This window comes from Schistocerca nitens, chromosome 2 (genome assembly GCF_023898315.1).
Source record: "Schistocerca nitens isolate TAMUIC-IGC-003100 chromosome 2, iqSchNite1.1, whole genome shotgun sequence".
NCBI classification, from domain to species: domain Eukaryota; kingdom Metazoa; phylum Arthropoda; class Insecta; order Orthoptera; family Acrididae; genus Schistocerca; species Schistocerca nitens.
Genome location: NC_064615.1, coordinates 691177801 through 691198842, shown reverse-complemented (window position 1 = coordinate 691198842; position 21042 = coordinate 691177801). Strand labels below are relative to the sequence as shown.

At 42.7% G+C, this 21042-nt stretch overlaps 1 non-coding gene across 1 annotated transcript; it reads right to left on the bottom strand.

Moving 5' to 3' along the window:
* Window positions 1–18288: 18288 nt before the first annotated feature.
* Window positions 18289–18363, bottom strand: Trnal-caa (transfer RNA leucine (anticodon CAA)). Its single transcript has one exon. It is a non-coding gene; the product is annotated as a tRNA-Leu (tRNA).
* Between the last annotated feature and the right edge of the window lie 2679 nt (window positions 18364–21042).

Sequence of the window (21042 nt, the reverse complement as noted above, 5' to 3'; positions counted from 1 at the left end):
AGAACCACAGGCACATAGACACAGGCAACAGAGCATGCACAATGTCGGCACTAGTACAGTGTATATCCACCTTTCGCAGCAATGCAGGCTGCTATTCTCCCATGGAGACGATCGTAGAGATGCTGGATGTAGTCCTGTGGAACGGCTTGCCATGCCATTTCCACCTGGCGCCTCAGTTGGACCAGCGTTCGTGCTGGACGTGCAGACCGCGTGAGACGACGCTTCATCCAGTCCCAAACATGCTCAATGGGGGACAGATCCGGAGATCTTGCTGGCCAGGGTAGTTGACTTACACCTTCTAGAGCACGTTGGGTGGCACGGGATACATGCGGACGTGCATTGTCCTGTTGGATCAGCAAGTTCCCTTGCCGGTCTAGGAATGGTAGAACGATGGGTTCGATGACGGTTTGGATGTACCGCGCACTATTCAGTGTCCCCTCGACGATCACCAGTGGTGTACGGCCAGTGTAGGAGATCGCTCCCCACACCATGATGCCGGGTGTTGGCCCTGTGTGCCTCGGTCGTATGCAGTCCTGATTGTGGCGCTCACCTGCACGGCGCCAAACACGCATACGACCATCATTGGCACCAAGGCAGAAGCGACTCTCATTGCTGAAGACGACACGTCTCCATTCGTCCCTCCATTCACGCCTGTCGCGACACCACTGGAGGCGGGCTGCACGATGTTGGGGCGTGAGCGGAAGACGGCCTAACGGTGTGCGGGACCGTAGCCCAGCGTCATGGAGACGGTTGCGAATGGTCCTCGCAGATACCCCAGGAGCAACAGTGTCCCTAATTTGCTGGGAAGTGGCGGTGCGGTCCCCTACGGCACTGCGTAGGATCCTACGGTCTTGGCGTGCATCCGTGCGTCGCTGCGGTCCGGTCCCAGGTCGACGGGCACGTGCACCTTCCGCCGACCACTGGCGACAACATCGATGTACTGTGGAGACCTCACGCCCCACGTGTTGAGCAATTCGGCGGTACGTCCACCCGGCCTCCCGCATGCCCACTATACGCCCTCGCTCAAAGTCCGTCAACTGCACATACGGTTCACGTCCACGCTGTCGCGGCATGCTTCCAGTGTTAAAGACTGCGATTGAGCTCCGTATGCCACGGCAAACTGGCTGACACTGACGGCGGCGGTGCACAAATGCTGCGCAGCTAGCGCCATTCGACGGCCAACACCGCGGTTCCTGGTGTGTCCGCTGTGCCGTGCGTGTGATCATTGCTTGCACAGCCCTCTCGCAGTGTCCGGAGCAAGTATGGTGGGTCTGACACACCGGTGTCAATGTGTTCTTTTTCCATTTCCATGAGTGTAATAACGTCTAAAGACGTCAACAAGAAATATTTTGAGGAACAATGGTTGATAGAGGAATCAAAACTTGTCTTTAGCAGTAATTTCGTCAGTTTCATTACAAGCTTTTCACTCATGAGGTATTAAATGCAAGCCTTATAAGCAAACATCGAAGTGAATTATGACTTTATTCCAAACGTAAGCAATATGTTCATTCCAGCTGTATGACTGTCGTTAGAGCTATGTAAAAGTGTAAATTATGAAAGTATTTGGTAATGAGAGTTCTCCAACATATGCTGGTGTCGTACAAAATGAGATGGAACGTAATTTATGACTTTTGTAAGAGGAAAACGATTGCAAAATGTCGGACTTCTCTTTTTGTATTGGGACGACCTCACATTCTATTCTGATCAAATATTTGTGCCCTTTCCTGTCACCATATGATCTCCGAATAAAAATCGTAAAAATCCTAATGCTGCTCGACCAGTTTAGGACTTACTGTGACTATAAACCTAATGGAGCCAAAATATTCTTTCTTTTTGTTCAACAACCCATTGAGTTTTTTTAATGCCCCTAATGGTCAGTGATGTAGATATCAACACTGTAAGGGTAAATTTTGTCGTATAATAACGAATGATGAGTCCAGAACCTCAATAGACGTTAATAACATTCGCTCTCTGCCCTAAAGGGAAGCCAACGTGAAATAAATTGTGTCAAGGGTAGTATCCCAGATGCAGGTTAAAGCTGACAGCTTCGTAGACCTGCATTAATATGATATTTTAAGTGTGATTACACAAATTGTCCACACAGTTCTTGTAAAATATTTGACCAGATTTGCATGATGAGAAACATTACGCAAAGACAGTTCATCTTCCATCCGCGCTTTGGTGGTGACAGGATGGGAGATTATCTGACGTATAGACTATACGATGTGAAAGTAATGACCAAATGATGTAAATGAAGGAAAGGAAAAAGGTGAAAGTGTCTGAAAAACCACCTTGCCATCGCCTTACACCACTGAAAACTTGTGAGTGTGGTTTTTGAAAAATAAATAAATAAATAAAAAGTATCGTATTCGCCATTAACTGTAGAAATTATTTATTTCACAATTGTAATTTCGGCCTTTGTGCCCTTTTTAAGTGGTGCTGCAAAAGATTTTGTTTCACCACATGTCAGACTTTAAAACCCTCCTACATGTATCCACGTCTTCGTCAAAAACAAGCCTTCTCACTGTAGAACTAGAGTAACATCAAACGAGTGCAAAGCTCTGTGCGTAGTGATATTGTGTAAATTACGTGAACTGTTACCAAAGTGAACATCCTTCACACAAGTTGCTACATATCAATGCTCTAACTCACTGTTTACATATGAACTAAGAAGGGATGCACCCCATCGCACCGCTCTCGGATTTAGTGGTAAGATGGCCCAATGGGTGGCCTGTCAAAACCTGAACACAGATCAAGCATGAAAACAAGAAGAAGGTGAATTGAACTGTGATAAAAGAAACAAAATCGAAACAGTGAATGGTCCAGCCTCAAGATGTGCAACACGACTGTGAAATGCTGCTGCTTCCTGGCTGGGCCGAGCGGTTCTAGGCTCTTCAGTCTGGAACCGCGCGACCGCTACGGCCGCCGGTTCGAATCCTGCCTCGGGCATGGATGTGTCTGATGTCCTTAGGTCTAATTAGTTCTAGGGGACTGATGACCTCCATAGTGCTCAGAGCCATTTGAACCATTTTTCGTCCTGGCTGTGTGATCCTTTTTTTTTCCTGCAAATTTATGAACTGTCCATTCGCTGTCGTTTGTAAAGGCGACTTCTAAGAAAGGGATCTCCAGCCTTACGTACCTCCTATTTGTTGTGTACAAGTTCCATACGTTTTGACTCTTGCATTCCGTATCGGAAGTTTTTTCTCTTGAATTCCTCTGCTGTAACATTGTTGTTTTCGTTTCTGTGAGAGGTCTATGCAGCATCTCGCCTGCTCTCACCATTCCTCACTGAGCCGCGTTGCGGCTCGCGTTGGTGCCGTTGGTAGGTTGGCATCGTGTTATAGGGCGTCTTGTTTTCTACTTTTGTTTACTGGCGCCACTACTTTTGCTAGTGTTGTCTGTCCGCGAGTGGCAACAGCAGCGGTTATCGATATCTAGTATGGTGGTACTATCTTTGGAGGGACGTCAAGTGTTTTCCGGGTTGGAGTGTGTCGGGTAGTTCAGTTGGGACGGAGCAGCAGTGAGGTCAAGCAGCGCGAGGACATGCCGGGACCACTGGCGGCACGCAGGCACTGCTGGATCAAGGGGCTGTAGTTGTGGGGGCGACAACCTCGTCCTACACCGGACCCAGCACGTTTGGGTTGAGTGAACGTTAACCCAGTAGTGAAACCTCCACTATTTCGAGATCACGCCATTTGTTCACGCTTTGCTGCTCTCACAGGGTCGCTGAGACAAAGAGCAACAAGTGGCATGTTTGGGGTTGAAATTAATTAGCCATCCTCCACCTTTTGTTATTAATCATTGAATTCCTTGTGTTTATTGATGAAGTTCAACCAGTGGTATTTTTCTGCCTAGTGGCTGCTAACGCCCCACTTATCTGCGCTGGAGGTTAGCGTGTTTTCGCGGCAGTGTACCTTTCCTTGCCTTACCACTGCTGTCCGGTAAGGCGTGTATTTCGACAGCCTTCTTGACTGTGGTTCGGATATTTGTTTCTTTTAGACTACTTTGGTCGTAGTGGGTCCTTCTGCTTCTGGATGTTCTAAGCACTGGATTCTGAAGACACAGTGCTGTCCGCCGGTTCCGCCTTGCCTGGGTTATTCCATCATTCTGTTGGTTATCAGACGTTAGGCAGATGTTGCAAGAGTATTGACCTGAGTTTAAACTGTCACTACTTTGAGTTGCCATCCGGTTAAGTAAATACAACTCTTGGCTGCCTGTCTCATCGTTTACGAAGTTGAGCGACTTTCCCAGGTCGATCCTTGGAGCACTGCCCGAGGCTTACTTCTCTCTTGATTTAGTCAGATTGTGATAATTGTCAATAAGGACTTCAGTCGTGAATGCAATTTGTTTTAAGAATTTTTAATTATATATTGTCTCTTAATAGTTAAATTTGATGATTTTCCTTTTTTATAATATTTTAGTATCTCATTGAGAAGTTTAACTCGTTCTTAAGAATCTGCTATCTAGGCCTTCAGCTGTCGAACGGTTTGTGATTTATTAGTGTTGGGGCCTTCAGCCGACAAATAATTTGAATTTCTGGTCAATAAGACCTACAGTCATGAATGCAACTTGCTTAACAAATTTTTTATTAGACATTGTGTCTTAACAGTCAGATTTGATATTGTTCCTCATTGTCAACCTTATTTGCAATTCTTTTCAAATAAAGTGTACGTCATTTTAAAAAAGAAAAAAACTGAGCAACCAGCAGTAACTGAGTATGGCCCCGTCCATCCTGAATCCTGGCTTTCCCTAATTACCACATTCCATCCTGAATCCTGGCTTTCCCTAATTACCACATTCCATCTTGAATCCTGGCTTTCCCTAATTATCACGTTCCATCCTGAATCCTGGCTTTCCCTAATTACCACGTTCCATCCTGAATCCTGGCTTTCCCTAATTACCACGTTCCATCCTGAATCCTGGCTTTCCCTAATTACCACGTTCCATCCTGAATCCTGGCTTTCCCTAATTACCACATTCCATCCTGAATCCTGGCTTTCCCTAATTACCACGTTCCATCCTGAATCCTGGCTTTCCCTAATTACCACGTTCCATCCTGAATCCTGGCTTTCCCTAATTACCACATTCCATCCTGAATCCTGGCTTTCCCTAATTACCACGTTCCATCCTGAATCCTGGCTTTCCCTAATTACCACATTTCATCCTGAATCCTGTCTTTCCCTAATTACCATGTTTCATCCTGAATCATGGCTTTCCCTAATTACCACGTTCCATCCTGAATCCTGGCTTTCCCTAATTACCACATTCCATCCTGAATCCTGGCTTTCCCTAATTACCACGTTCCATCCTGAATCCTGGTTTTCCCTAATTACCACGTTCCATCCTGAATCCTGTCTTTCCCTAATTACCACGTTTCAATCACATTTAGCTGCGACTGGTTCATGCAAAAAGGTTCTAGACGTGGTTAATGGCCGCACAACGGCAATAACAGACTCTGGAAGCGGAATTGTAGGTGGAGCTAAACCCATGGGATATTGCATTTCCTAAATCGTAAGCGAATTCCGAATTTCGAGATCCACAGAGTCAAGAGTGTGCCGAGAACTCTTGTTCTATAATGTATAGTATGACAACAGCCAGACTACAAAAGGAAAACAGACACGTCAATGGCCGGACGGGCAGTTCATAATTTTGCGAAAAAAAAAAAGGCACGTGAGAGATCTGAAAGCGGATCTGCCGCTCTTTAGTCCAACACCGTGACCATACAACCACGACGCCGTGGCTATAGCAATTGGCTCGATCTTGCATCTCTTGAGCTTGGACCTTCCAGTATTTTGTTTAGCTTCTTTTTTCACAGTTCAGTACACCTTCTTCCCGTTTTGAGACTTGATTTGTATTCAGTTTTTGACGGGATATCCACTGGGACATTTTATCATTATATCTTCTTCCTGTTTTGAGACTTGATTTGTGTTCAGTTTTTGACAGGATATCCACTGAGACATTTTATCACTGTGTCTGAGGGGGAGGGGTGGGGGGTGATGGGGAGTTTCCCTTGTAAGGCCATTGGAGCGTAAAGATGTACAGAGCGTTGCACTCTTTCGATGTGGTGTGACTAGGGTCTCCCATCGGGTAGACCGTTCGCCGGGTGCAAGTCTTTCGATCTGACGCCACTTCGGCGACTTGCGCGTCGATGGGGATGAAATGATGATGAGGACAACACAACACCCAGTCCGTGAGCGGAGAAAATCACCGACCCAGCCGGGAATCGAACCCGGGCCCTTAGCATTAACATTCTATCGCGCTGACCACTTTTTTTAGGTATAGTTCGTTGTGTTTGGTCTGGGCGGACGTCACAAGACATCCGTTCAAGTTGATCGTTGAATCCTTGACTCAGTTTATTTTTACTACAGAGAGCACGCAGCCCTCTGACCGAACACGCTTTTTTTTTAATCTCATTTTGTTCGTTGTATCTGCTCGGGGCGGACGTCGCGAGACACCCGTTTCAGTTCATCGTTGATCCATTAACTCAGTTTTTTTTTTATTTATTTATTACAGAGGGCAGTTAACCCTCTGACCGAACACGCTGAGCTACCGTGCCGGCGCCACGCTGAGCCACCGTGCCGGCAACCACTCAGCTACCGAGTGCGGACACTCTTCCGATGTTATTATATTTCTGTTGTGAAAAGATTTATTTTTGACGATGACATGGATACATTTCGGGGATTTTAACGTCTGACATATGTTACAACAAAATCTTCTCCAGTGGGCTAACACTTGAAAACTTCAAAGGCATGTGTCTAACAAACTTAATTGAAAGGAAAGGTATAAATCACAAAGGCGGAAATTGCAAATGTGAAATAAATAATTTCTACAGTCATCGGCGAATATGTCCGTTGACAAATCCTAAATGACTGTGAACGCTCGCACTGAGAAATTAGTGATGGTTGTGGTTTTCAAAAGGCTTGTGATATAGGCGACACCTCGCAAAAAGGAAGAGCCTCTGTCAGGCAGAATGATTCCTATTTATGACATATGCACGCGTTTACCGCAGCTGAAACGTGGCAGACGCCTTTTTCTCGTCTGCGTTGAGCGCAGTTTCAGGCCAGTTTTCCTGTCTAGCGGAGCACAGGTCGCGAGCGACAGGCGCCGCCAGCCCTGCACTCACACACGAGCTGCAGCCGCCGCTGCCGCTGCCGCCCTAGCGTGCTTCGCGTCGCCTAGTCCGTCCCCCGCCCCCTCGCTCACTCATCCCGTGCCCCTAGTTGGCCGCTCGCCCGCTGCCAGCCTAGCTCGACGGCCAATACGTCAGGTGCGCGCTGGCGCGGCGCGGTGGGGCGCGGTCGCCGCTTCTCAATCAGCCGCCTGTCATGCGCCGTGCTCCAGAGGACGACTCGCCGATCCCGCCACGACACGAAGCACGAATTCCTGACTGATGTTAAAGAGATACAAAATTTGGAAAGAACGACATTTTAGTCGGGCTACAGACGCATAGCGATTGACTGTTTTGAAAATAATTCACCATCCGGTGCAATCACAATAATTTAACCCTAGGACGCCGACGCCTTTTTTTCTAACTTGGATGCCTAAGGAAAGGGGGGGGGGGGGGTTCGGCGAGCCCAAAGGTATTAAATAAGTTTACTGACAAAAAATTACAACTTTCAACATGGTTTATGTATTTTAACTAAGGTATCGGTTTAATAATGTTGTTAATTGTTATAAATATTGGATTGAGTGAATAAAAAATTTACATATTACAATACAAAATACAGATGTGTTCATATACAATAGACTACTCTGAGTCCTCAGCTTCAAGGCAAAAGACACACTTCACAATTTTTTCTGAATGTGTGTTACACACATGTTTATGACACTGTCCACAATACTGTTTTGGTTTACTTAGAATGTTGTACGTCTGCTTCTTTGTTTTAGCTTTTCTTACACAAATATGGCACCGACCTATCCCTGCAGGAGGCTGACGTGCTTCTGTTGTCACTTCTTTGATGTTCTTTTATAGAATAGTCTCCACTGATTGAACAATTTGGTTAGATAACCCTCTTGCATTGGCACTTCTTTCTTCTACCTGCAGTTTCACTAGTTCCATCCCAGTTTGCAGAAGATAAAGTTTCCGTTTGTTGTGTTTCTTCTCATTCCAGCTTGGATGTTTCTGGATGAATATGGTGGTTGCATTGATAGCACAAATGTCGATGAGAGAGTAAAATACAGATAGGGGTCATCTCTTTGTTCCCCTCTTGCACGTGTACATACGCGCCATTTGATCAATGGTATCACTTCCAACGTTAGTAGGATTATAATATGCATTTATCTCGGTTTTATTCTTCTCTCCTCCAACAGTGCCTTTATCTTGGTGCATTGTTGACAACATCAGTAAGTTTTTATTTGGTGTCGTTTTTGCTGTGTAGGACACCAAAGTTACTGGAGGCTTACGTGTTGGAAACTGCACTAACTCACTGCAAGTTTACAAGATAAATAACAGATGACTGACATCAGCAATCATTTCCTCTGAAAGTAAACCGATTGTTGTGAATATCAAGAATACCAACCAACAAGAAACTAACTTGCATTGTTGGAGAGATGAGAAATACGAAATCCTACTAAGGGAAATTTTCAATAGCATGAAAGCCTAAGGTGGGGGGGGGGTGGTTGGACCCATCATAAGTTCATTTATTTTTTCTTTCAAAGCAGGAATTTTCTGTAACATATATTGACACTTACGTTTCATAAAATAGCCAACAAACAATAACTCAAAAGGAATATGTAGTATGAAAGTTACTTGGGCAAAAGCAAGGGGCATAAAAAAATTATGGATTCAAAGAACCTCCCCCCCCCCCGCCCCTTAGGCGTCCTAGGGTTAAAACGAAATTGACTCGATTCGGCCGTAATCTACCATCATCAGATCGTAAACCAAATGCCACAGTTCAATCCCAATACTGCGGAAACCACATTGTAACACACACACACACACACACACACACACACACACACCACAAAATTGGAAAGAACACCTATCTCACGTGAAGAATGCGGTATGCGTTTTACACTGTGGTGACAAAACTCATAGCATAGCGGTATGCACAAACACAGATGGCAGTAGTCTAGCGTACGCAAGGAATAAAAGGGCTGTGTATTGAAATTTATGAAATGTATGATGAGATAAAAGAAATTATTCAGGTAGGGAAAGGAGACGAAAATTTAATACGCATAGGTGACTGGAATTCGAGAGTAGGGAAAGGGAGAGAAGCAACCATATTAGGTGAATATGGATTATGGCTAAGAAATGAAAGAGGAACCCGCCTGGTAGAGTTTTGCACAGAACATAACTTAATCGCAGCAAACACTTGGTTCAATAATAATGAAAGAAGGTCGTATACATGGAAGAATCCTGGAGATACTAGAAGGTATTGATAGAATATATAATGGTAAGACAGAGATTTAGGAACCAGGTTTTAAATTGTAAGACATTTCCAGGGACAGATGTGGACTTTGACCACAATCTATTGGTTACGAACTGTAGATTAAAACTGAAGAAACTGCAAAAAGGTGAGAATTTAAGAAGATGGGACTAAACCAGAGTTTGTACAGAGTTTCAGGGAGAGCATAAGGGAACAATTGACATGAATGGGGGAAAGAAGTAAAGTAGAAGAAGAATGGGTAGCTCTGAGGGATGAAGTAGTGAAGGCAGCAGAGGATCAAGTAGGTAAAACACCGAGGGCTAGTAGAAATCCTTGGGTAACAGAAGAAATATTGAATTTAATTGATGAAAGGAGAAAATATAAAAATGCAGTAAATGAAGCAGGCAAACAGGAATACAAACGTCCAAGAATGAGATCGACAGGAACTGCAAAATGGCTAAGCAGGGGCGGTTAGAGGACAAATGTAAGGATGTAGAGGCTTATCTCACTACGGGTAAGGTAGATACTGCCTACAGGAAAATTAAAGAGACCTTTGGAGAAAAGAGAGCCACTTGTATGAATATTAAGAGCTCAGATGGAAATCCAGTTCTAACCAATGAAGGGAAAGCAGAAAGGTGGAAGGAGTATATAGAGGGTCCATACAAGGGCGAAGTACTTGAGGACAATTTTATGGAAAAGGAAGAGGATGTAGGTGAAGATGAAATGGGAGATACGATACTGCGTGAAGAGTTTGACAGAGCACTGAAAGACCTAAGTCGAAACAATGCCCCAGGAGTAGACAACATTCCATTAGAACTACTGACGGCCTTGGGAGAGCCACTCCTGACAAAACTTTACCATCTGGTGAGCAAGATGTATGAGAGAGGCGAAATACACTCACACTTCAAGAAGAATATAATAATTCCAATCCCAAAGAAAGCAGATGTTGACATATGTCAAAATTACCGAAATATCAGTTTAATAAGACACAGCTGCAAAATACTAACACGAATTCTTTACAGACGAATGGAAAAAATGGTAGAAGCCGACCTCGGGGAAGATCAGTTTGAATTCCGTAGAAATATTGGAGCACGTGAGGCAATACTGACCCTACGACTTATCTTAGAAGCTAGATTAAGGAAAGGCAAACCTACGTTTCTAGCATTTGTAGACTTAGAGAAAACTTTTGACGATGTTTACTGGAATACTCTCTTTCAAATTCTGAAGGTGGTAAGGATAAAATACAGGGAGCGAAAGGCTATTTACAATTTGTACAGAAACCAGATGGCAGTTATAAGAGTCGAGGGACATGAAAGGGAAGCAGTGGTTGGGAAGGGAGTGAGACAGGGTTGTAGCCTATCCCCGATGTTATTCAATCTGTATATTGAGCAAGCAGTAAAGGAAACAAAAGAAAAATTTGGAGTAGGTATTAAAATCTATGGAGAAGAAATAAAAACTTTGAGGTTCGCCGATGACATTGTAATTCTATCAGAGACAGCAAAGGACTTGGAAGAGCAGTTGTACGGAATGGACAGTGTCTTGAAAGGAGGATATAAGATGAACATCAACAAAAGTAAAACGATCATGATGGAATGTAGTCGAATTAAGACGGGTGATTCTGAGGGAATTAGATTAGGAAATGAGACGCTTAAAGTAGTAAAGGAGTTTTGCTATTTGGGGAGCAAAATAACTGAGGATGGTCGAAGTAGAGAAGATATAAAATGTAGACTGGCAATGGCAAGGAAAGCGTTTCTGAAGAAGAGAAATTTGTTAACATCGAGTATAGATTTAAGTGTCAGGAAGTCGTTTCTGAAAGTATTCGTATGGAGTGTAGCCATGTATGTAAGTGAAACATGGACTATAAATAGTTTGGACAAGAAGAGAATAGAAGCTTTCGAAATGTGGTGCTACAGAAGAATGCTGAAGATTAGATGGGTAGATCACATAACTAATGATGAAGTATTGAACAGAATTGTGGAGAAGAGGAGTTTGTGGCACAACTTGACAATAAGAAGGGACCGGTTAGTAGCATGTTTTGAGGCATCAAGGGATCACAAATTTAGCACTGGAGGGCAGCGTGGAGGGTAAAAATCATAGAGGGAGACCAAGAGATGAATACACTAAGCCGATTCAGAAGGATGTAGGTTGGAGTATGTACTGGGACATGAAGAAGCTTGGACAGGATAGGGTAGCATGGAGAGCTGCATCAAACCAGTTTCAGGACTGAAGACCACAACAACATTGGCGGATCTGTTGCTTGCATGCCTTCAAGAAAGAAAATTAAATGAGGTAATGTGGTGAGGCCCTCAAGTACGTACCCTCCGACTCAGAGTTGAAATATTAAAAGTTTTGGCTGGTTTCGTTGTCTAGGGGCTGGGATACTTAGTTGCCGCATTACAAGCCAAATACTGCTGAGTACACACATCAATCGAATGGTCGACGGTTCTTATCACTCGGCAATTGCGAATTAATAAAGAAATTTATAAATGAAAGATTGTAATTAAATAAAATCTGCAGCTACTATTTTAACGACTTTAAATGATGAGTACAATAGTAGAAGTACTTTTGAGAATGTGGTATATTTCTGCAAAACACTCATTGGTGTCAACGGTCCAGCAATTAAATAAAATGTAAGTTGAATAACAGGAAAACAATAGATTCCTACTGCACGAAATTAGTTATGAACGACAACATAGCTTGTGATATATTCACTTCTAAACGCATACTACATCTTCACTGCAGAAGCCACGGAAATCTGACAAGTGGGCAAGTCGGTACTATGAAATATTTATATCTCTCGCAACTAAGTTCAAAACTCGCACTCTCAAACATAATTCCTGCGACCGGCCGTCGCACCTTCCCATCCAGCACTTCCCGTATCCTGTACCATACTCTCCGAAACTCTTCTCCTGCTTCCATCCAGTCTCCCCTTTCATGAGCACTGTGATTGTCTAGAGCGCTCACGCCATGTCTTCAAGCGAACGCACCCACACAAACATAGTGAAACACATTCGAAATACTGGATTTCCATTTAAATAACTTGAAATTAAATAAATATTCCTACGGCTGGACCATAAACACGCTCTAACACACATTATTAGATACATAAACAAATTAAATAAACAGACATAAAAGGATCAATACATTTTTCTTTTATACGTTTTGCACAGACACCCGATCCCCACAATGCTACAAACATGCAATGAATATGCACTATCTGATGATGAATCACTAAGCAGTTCGAAACCATTAATGGAAAATAAAAACTGAATAATAAAGCAAAAGGTGACTGGTTGCCACAATTTGTGGAAACCTTTATCTGTAACAGTCACAGTGTTCCACATCAGCAAAGGATAAAAGTTTTGGGCACGAGGATTTCTTTAAAAATTTATGATTTTAACTCTTCGTTCGTACGTTTTGTGCATAAGATGTCCGTGAAAATCGGAGAAATTATAACGAATTACAAGATGCATCATAGTTAATAGCGTAAACGCATACAGTTGAAATTACACGACACTAGAATCAGAAAGTATGGTATACATGGACTGGTAAATGCACACCTCAAGAACAATGAGCACATCTTCATATTTGTTACTGTGAAATAAACCACTTCTACTGCAACCTCTTTCCTTTCCATATTTTGGGAGGAAATAGTGTGAAACAAAACAAAAAGAAAATGACCAGTAAACATGGGCTCCAAAGTGCATACCTTAAGAGCAATGAGCACTTGTTCATCTTCGCTACTGTGAACCACTCATGTAGAAAAGATAAGGCCAACTAATTACAAGTATGGTAAGTCTACGGCGTTTACAGATTAGTGATGTTTTAGGCTAAAGGTTGCTCATGATTCTTTTATGTTTTATTTTGTCTCATTCTTGGAGAACTGTCTGTAAATGACACTTCATGCGTCTGATATCTGTTTAACTCAACATCATTTATAAATATTATATTTTTGGCACTGTGTTTTTTTACGTATCTGTGTAACTTTTGCTGTGAATATATTTTTACTTCAGTTTTCACACGTATTTTTCATCTGCAGTTTTACTGTAGACGTGATGTCCGTACAACATGTGCTGGATAATGGGTTACCGGTCGTCAAAAAACTGAAAATTTGGTTGAGGCGTTACATGTTACCATTTCTGCTGTTTATAAAAGCTCTAGAACACATACAACACGATTTATTTTAGAATGACTTATTCTCCTTGAGAAAAGTTTACGAGATGGGCCAAAAGTCACTAAGTGGCTATATTTGTGAATTACTTTCTAATTGTCATTAGTTTCCTCTAATATTCAACCAACTTAAAGACCAAGGATGGTCAGTCTCCCGTCCTTCCTCTGTCAGAAACTAAAAGAAAAGAGTAAATAAAAAGTTACAGTAATAATCACTTCGTGACTTTTGGCCCACCGTACACATAGCACTACAGCACGCTAGCTGTCCATATCAGTTGATGTGCGGGTTATTTCATCATACAGCGCAGCACGACACGGCACGGCACGCAGCCGTAGGTAGCTGTGTGAGCGGACCTGCTTCCAGAACAGTTTCAAATATTTGCCGTCATTGTTAGGCAGTGGGACGTTTGTACGGATAACGGAATATCCTGAAACCACAATCCAGCCGCTGGACGGTCGATCCTCTTTGATTTCCATATAGTACGCCGCAAAATTTCCGCTTTTATAGGCCACGATATTTTATTTCTGGCTTTGATTGCTGCCATGATGAATGCAATATTTAGACAAATGGAAAAATTTCCCAAAAAGTTTCTGGACGCCATCTGCACAACACTATGTCAAGTATCAAGGATATTCTCGTATGTATAGCTGTCGGCAATCACAGATTACGTAATGAAATTCATAATTGACAACGTTTGTAGTAAAATAATCCTTCGATTTTTATTTCTGTTTTTTATTTCGTAATTTTAACGATACATCTGCGTCTACTTGATGCTCTGCAATTCACAGTAAGTTCCTGATGGTGCCTCTACAGTTCCCCCTCTCCCGGCGCGCACGGAAAACGAGCAGTTAACTCTTTCTGTGTGTTTTTTTTATTATGATGATCATTTGTCTCTATCTATGTGGGCACCAACAAGATATCTTCGCAATCGGAGGAAATTTCATGAGAAGATCCTGCGGCAATGAAAAATGCCTTTCTTTTACGGGCACTCTCTCCCCTATTTCACGATAACACAAAACAAGCTGCCCTTCTTTGATCTTTTTCGATGTCCTCCGTCAGTCGCATCTCATGTGGATCCCACAACGAACAGCAGTACTCCATAAGATGCCGGACAAGCGTGATGTAAGCAGTCTCTTTAGTACACTTGATGAACTTCCTAAGTGTTCTGCCAGTAAATCACAGTCTCTGATTAAATTTCTCCACAATTTTATATACGATTTCGTTCCAATTTATGTTATTCTAAATTGTAATCCCTAGATATTTAGTTGAATTTACAGCCTTTACATTTGTGTGATTTATCGTGTAACAGAAATTTTGCGGATATCTTTTAGCACTCATGTGGATTACTTCACACTTTTCATTATTCAGAATCAATTGCCAATTTTTATACCATACAGATATCTTGCGTGAATCATTTTTCAATTCGGTCTGATCATCTGATGTCTTTACAAGACGGTAAATGACATCATATGCTTCAGTCTAAGAGGGCTGCACAGACTGTCTTCCTTGTGGTTTATGTAGATCAAGAACAGCAGAAGCTCTGTAACATTTCCTTTGGGAACGCCCAAATTACTTCTATTTTATTCGATTAGTGTCCGTCAATTAGTACGACTTGTGACCTTCATAACAGGAACTACGAATCCAGTCGCACAACTTCATAAGCATGGTATCTGATTAGAAGTTGCTTGTGAGGAACGGCGTCAAAACCTTCTGGAAATCTAAAAAATGGAATCAATTTAATATATCCTATCGATAGCACTCATCACTTCGTGGGAATAAAGAGCTAGTTGTGTTCCACAAAAACGATATTTTCTGAATCCTTGCTGACTATTTGTCAATAAATCGTTTTCTTTGAGATAATTTATGACGTTCGAACTCAGTGTATGTTTCAAAATCCCGCTCCAGATCGACGTCTGTAACGCGGGTCTATAATGTAGCGGATTACTCCTATTGTCATTCATGGGTATTGTTGTGACTTGCACAACTCCAGGTACGGATATTTTGACGAGCGAGCGCTCATATGTGATTGCCAAGTGTGGAGTTACTATATCACCATATTCTGAAAGGAACCTGACTGTTATACAATCTGGATCGAAGGCCTTGCCTTCATTAAGTGATTTCACCTGCTTCGCTACACCGATGATATCTACTGACAATTGTTCTAGATTCGAATTCTGGAATATTTACTTCGACTTCTTTGGTGAAGGAGTTCCGGAAAACCATGTTTAGTAACATTGTTTTAGTGGCGCTGTCATCAGTGACAACGTCATTGTTATGGAGCAGTGAAGGTATTGATTGCATTTTTTCTCTGACGTACTTTACATGTGACCAGAATCTCTTTGGTTTTCTGCCAGATTTCGAGACAGAGTCTCGTTTTGGAAATTATTAAAAGTATCTCGCATTGAAGTTCGCGCTCAATTTCGAACTTCCGTAAAACTTCTCCAATCTTGGAGATTTTGCGTTTCCTTAAACTTGGCATCTTTTTTTATCAAATTGCGTACCATGAGGATCAGTATCACGTTTTATAAATTTATGTGGTACATATCTCGCAATTTCCGAAGATACTATCTCTTTGAATTGAGACCACGTCTGGTCTACACTTACATAGTCAGACCGAAAGGAATGGAGACAGTCTCTTAGAAAGCGTTCAAGCGACATATAACCGATTTTTTTTAATAGATGTACTTTCCGTTTATTTTTGGTGGGTTTGGATATTATGGTACTCACTGTCTCTGTAACAACCTTGTCGTCACTAATCGCCGTATACGACATGATGCTCCTTATCTGCTAGGGAATACTTGTCGCTAATAGGTCAAGTATATTTCCGCAACCACTTACACGTCGAGTGGGCTGCTAAACTAATTGTTCAAAACAATTTTCTGAAAAAGCATCCAGTACAATTTCGGACGACGTATTATTCCTACCGCTGATGCTAAGCAAGTAGTTTTGCCGACATATTGAGGGTGGTTTGAAGGCATTACCAACTATAATTGTATAAGTGGGGTATCTATTTGAAATAAGACTCAAGATTTCTTTGAACTCCTCAGCAACTGTATCACCTGAGTCAGCGGATCGGTAAAAAGAACCAGTTAGTAATTTATTCCGGTTGTCAAGTATAACCTCTAGCCATACTCACAGAATTACCTACTTCAGTTTCACTACAAGGGAAACTACTTTTGACAGCAGTAAACGCTTCACTACCCACTGTATTTAATCGAGCCTTTCTGAACACGGTTAAGTCATTTGTAAAAATTTCGGCTGAATTTATTTCCGACTTTAATTAGCTTTCCGTGCCTTTAATGATTTCAGCTTCAGTGCTTTCTTTTAGCGTTTGGAGCTGTGAATCTTCCCCAACACAGCTGCGACAATTTACAAATACAATACCGATTGCCTACAGGTACCAGCCTGGGCAATAGCGCTTACTGTGCCTCATGAATACCGAGACAGATGAACCTTGTCTAAAGCATCATCAGTTTGGCTAAGCAGGCTGTAGGCAGACATCTTCAGGTCTTCTCATCAGTGGTTGCTAGGTTGCGAGCTGACAGCGTCAGAGCCTGATAGACCAGATAGGGAGCAGTCTCAGGGCGGGAGTTGTCTTTGCGAATGATAGCAGCGCATCACATTTTCGGCCTCATAGTTGGTGTAGAGCAACATAAAGACTGACACAAAGGCTCGGAATCCTGGGTATTTATTTTTCAACTTTTCGTTGTGCTTGGTATGGGTCTAATGGCTGTAGATGTGGCACTGTATTCTCAAGACCGCCTATTTGTCTTCTGCGAATCCATGTTTGGTATGCGCCCTAAGCTGGACCGTTGTCCACCTCTGCGAGAAGCTTTCTGGCAGACCTAGCATTTACAGTGCATGCCATGTACGAGGGATTTTTACATATGTTAACCTATTTTTAACTCAGTTAGGCGCCCTTTGTGGATTCATATTTTAAAATGCACCTGAAGGTCGGACGCAAATCATGAGACCGGGCTGCACTTTCCATTTTAGAAATAAAGAAGTGTTTCAACCGTGGCGTTGTCATTGGTGATTATTACTACCGGTTTAAGACAGTGACATTTTGTAGGGCCAGCGATGAGCGAATGTGGCCGACTTTTCCGCACTCATCAGCGATCTCCACCACTCTCTATTTTGCAAGTATGGCTTACAGGACTTCAGGTTACTTTTTTCTGCCACATCAGGATGTGGTCTTGTGAAACTTATAATCACTCTTGCGAGCTCAAATTGTGTTGCTACATTGACGTGAAGCTTCTCCTCACTGGTGTCATATTGCTGCGTCTTTTTTTTTTTTTTTTTTTTTTTTTTTTTTTTTTTTTTTTTTTAATGTGTCGGCTGTCTGCCTGTTTTTCGCTTTGATTGCGACATGGGCATTGTCTTCACTTGCGCTGGCCTGGTGCTGGCTGTCCGTAATACAGCGTTATTGACAACGCGGCTGCACGTTGACCGGATTTTCCGCAACTACTTCGCTACAAACGCTCTGTAAATCTCACACCAAATGAAAACATTTGATAACGGGTTTCCGACACCATTCATGTTGTTGGAGCCACTGTTGTTCTGTGTATTAAATTTCTGACCCTTCAAACCCCCAAATCAACTACAAATTTAATCGAGTATTCTTCCCAACTTATGCGGTATGTATAACATGTCCTAAATTGTCATCCTTCCAAGAGCTGCAGCAACATTAATAACTAGTGTGCATTAGTCAGAAAAAAAGAAATAAAACTTCCTGGCAGATTAAAACTGTGTGCCGGACCGAGACTCGAACTCGGGACCTTTGCCTTTTGCGGGCAAGTGCTCTACCAACTGAGCTACCCAAACACGACTCACGCCCCGTCCTCACAGCTTTAATTCCGCCAGTACCTGTGAGGTAAGGCGTGCCGGTCCCCGGTACGAGTCCACCAGGCGGATTAGTGTCAAGGTCTGGTGTGCTGGCCAGCCTGTGGATGGTTTTGAAGGCGGTTTTCCATCTACCTCCGCGAATGTGGGCTGGTTCCCCTTATTCCGCCTCGGTTACACTATGTCGGCGATTGCTGAGCAAACACTGTCTCCACGTAACTGTACACCATAACTACTCTGCCACACAAACATTTGAGGCTACAGTCGTCTGGTATGAGGCTTTCCCAGGGAGGGGGGATAGCCACTGGGGCCAAAACGCAAAATAACCCTAGGTTTGGTGTGGGGCGGCGGGGGGTGAGTGGACAGCTGTAGCCTGTTGTGGGGTTGTGAACCACTGAGGGCTACAGCGTCGTTTGTAGGACCCCAGTTCAATACACAATACACAGTGTGATGTGAGGTTCCAGCCTGTAAGACCTGTCTCTGATAAACGCGTATAGTTCGAAAATGTGTGAAATGTTGCTGGAGATTAGGTCGTTTTCGAGCCGAGAAAGGAGGGGTTTTTCTCAGGTACGGGGTGGCCGTAATTAAAATGCAAATAATCACAGAGGTCGAGTGTGGGCTGTAATTATCGGATGGCAGGAAAATTTGGTACATATAATAATACGTTAATGTCGAACCATTTTATACTGGGAGAAAAAATTGGTTCCAATTTTGGTCACCAGGTGCAAATCAGGTGGTCTACAGTATCTCGTCGATATCTCCTATCCTGTTATTGAAGAAATTGTGTAAGCGGCAGTTAATAATAAATCAACATTATGCCTTCCTCGTTCGTTCTTTGCTGCCCACAACTGATCCCTAATCCATTAAACATGGAAACATTTCTATAAGTCTTGTGGCTAAAGTTGGAACTAAGTTTTTTTCAGCCTAAATCGGTTCCACATGAATGCATTTCCAAGTTTCGCTGCCATACGATAATTACAGCCTACAATGGACGTCTGTGAGCAGTTTTATTTTAATTATAACCACCCATTACATGCTGGCAAGAGGTGGCACACGGTGCGGCACACCTGATGGTGTGACGAAGATGTTGATCAAACTCTTGTACGTGGGCTGGAGCAGTGTTATTGTACAATGGTTGCACGAGGTTTTTGCAAGTACGCCGATGGACCTTCAAGAGCTTAGGACTAATTTAGAGTACGAAATAATGTGTTGTTTTCGCTAGTAAATTTTGCATTCTTCGCAGAATAGGCGAAGACGATGGAACAAGAAGATGGGACAGAGTGATGGCACATATATGAAGGCACCAGATTACAAGAGGGAGGAGTAGAAGGCTTAAGAGAAGACAGGTATTGGAATGCATCTGACAAATAATTGTGGTTGTAGGGTGCAGGAGGTGTTCTAAGACGAAGAGGTTGGAACGAGAGAGAAGTTCATGGTGGACCGCAACAAACCCGTCGGAGGGATGATGACTCAAAAAAATACGTTATTTGATAGCTATGCCGATCTGTGACTGTTTCGCCTATAGCGGTGAGCCAAAACATCCTTATTACCGTGCAGGTCCACCTTTGGAAAGAAATAATGTAGCCATTCTGCATGGAATGAATTCAAAAAGTTCTTGCTAGATTTCTCTACGCACAGGTCACGCAATTCCCATAAATTAAGGGCCGATGGCTTGTGCGCGCAAAGATGATGCCTGACAGAGATGCAGATGCAATCCTTCGGTTTCACATGAGGCGAAATTCGTAACCAACACACCAACATGAACCCAGTATCAAGTTCCTCAAACCAGTGTAGTAAGACTCGGGCCTTGCGATACCGAGTTATCCTGCTAGAAGATCTCACTGTGATCACGGAAGTCATCGAGCATGAAGAGATATGTTCAGCAATGATGTTTACAGCTATCATGGTAATTTCTGTTACTACAATTTCCAAGTGGCAGACGTGACAGTCTTCCATTTGTAAAAGTTGCTTACGTCAATGATTTATCCATTTGTCGCCCGTATCGTCGCTAGGACCATTCGTCTGCAGCACCACCAGAACGCATTCCATGTCTCGGTGAGCAGTGGTGATAGTGTCTCGGCACATCGCTGAACCTTACAATGTATTACTGATAGTGGGAGACACATGATAAAATTGTAGGACTCATATGTAGATCTGTGTTCATCCCAAGACGGCAGAACTTTGCAATGTCCACTACATTGACTTCATTTGAAATTGAATAGAATCCAGAGAATACCGTATTTTACGGACTCTAAGAAGCTACGGCTGTAAGTTGGACCAAACTAAAAAAATTCTTATTTATAAAACCGAACCGATATTTAGACTCCCTAAAAATCGTCATATTCTTCCTTTTTCCTCTTCGTTGTCATCGTTGTCTTCTTCATGTATAAGATGGTCTCCACTGACATTGAGAGCGTTAATTATGCACTCTTCTTGAAAGATTTAAGAAGAACATCTTCTCTCTCTCTCTCTCTATACCACGACTATTTTTTTCACTGACACACTTGTTTTGATTGTAGGTTGTTTAGAAGCTCCGTTCAGTGTGAATTCATGTTGGATTTCAACCATAATCCATTTGTTCCATTCCTCTCTCATATATACTTCAAATGATTGATTTATTGAGACATCAAGAGGCTGCAGTTGTGAAGTAAAACCTCTCCA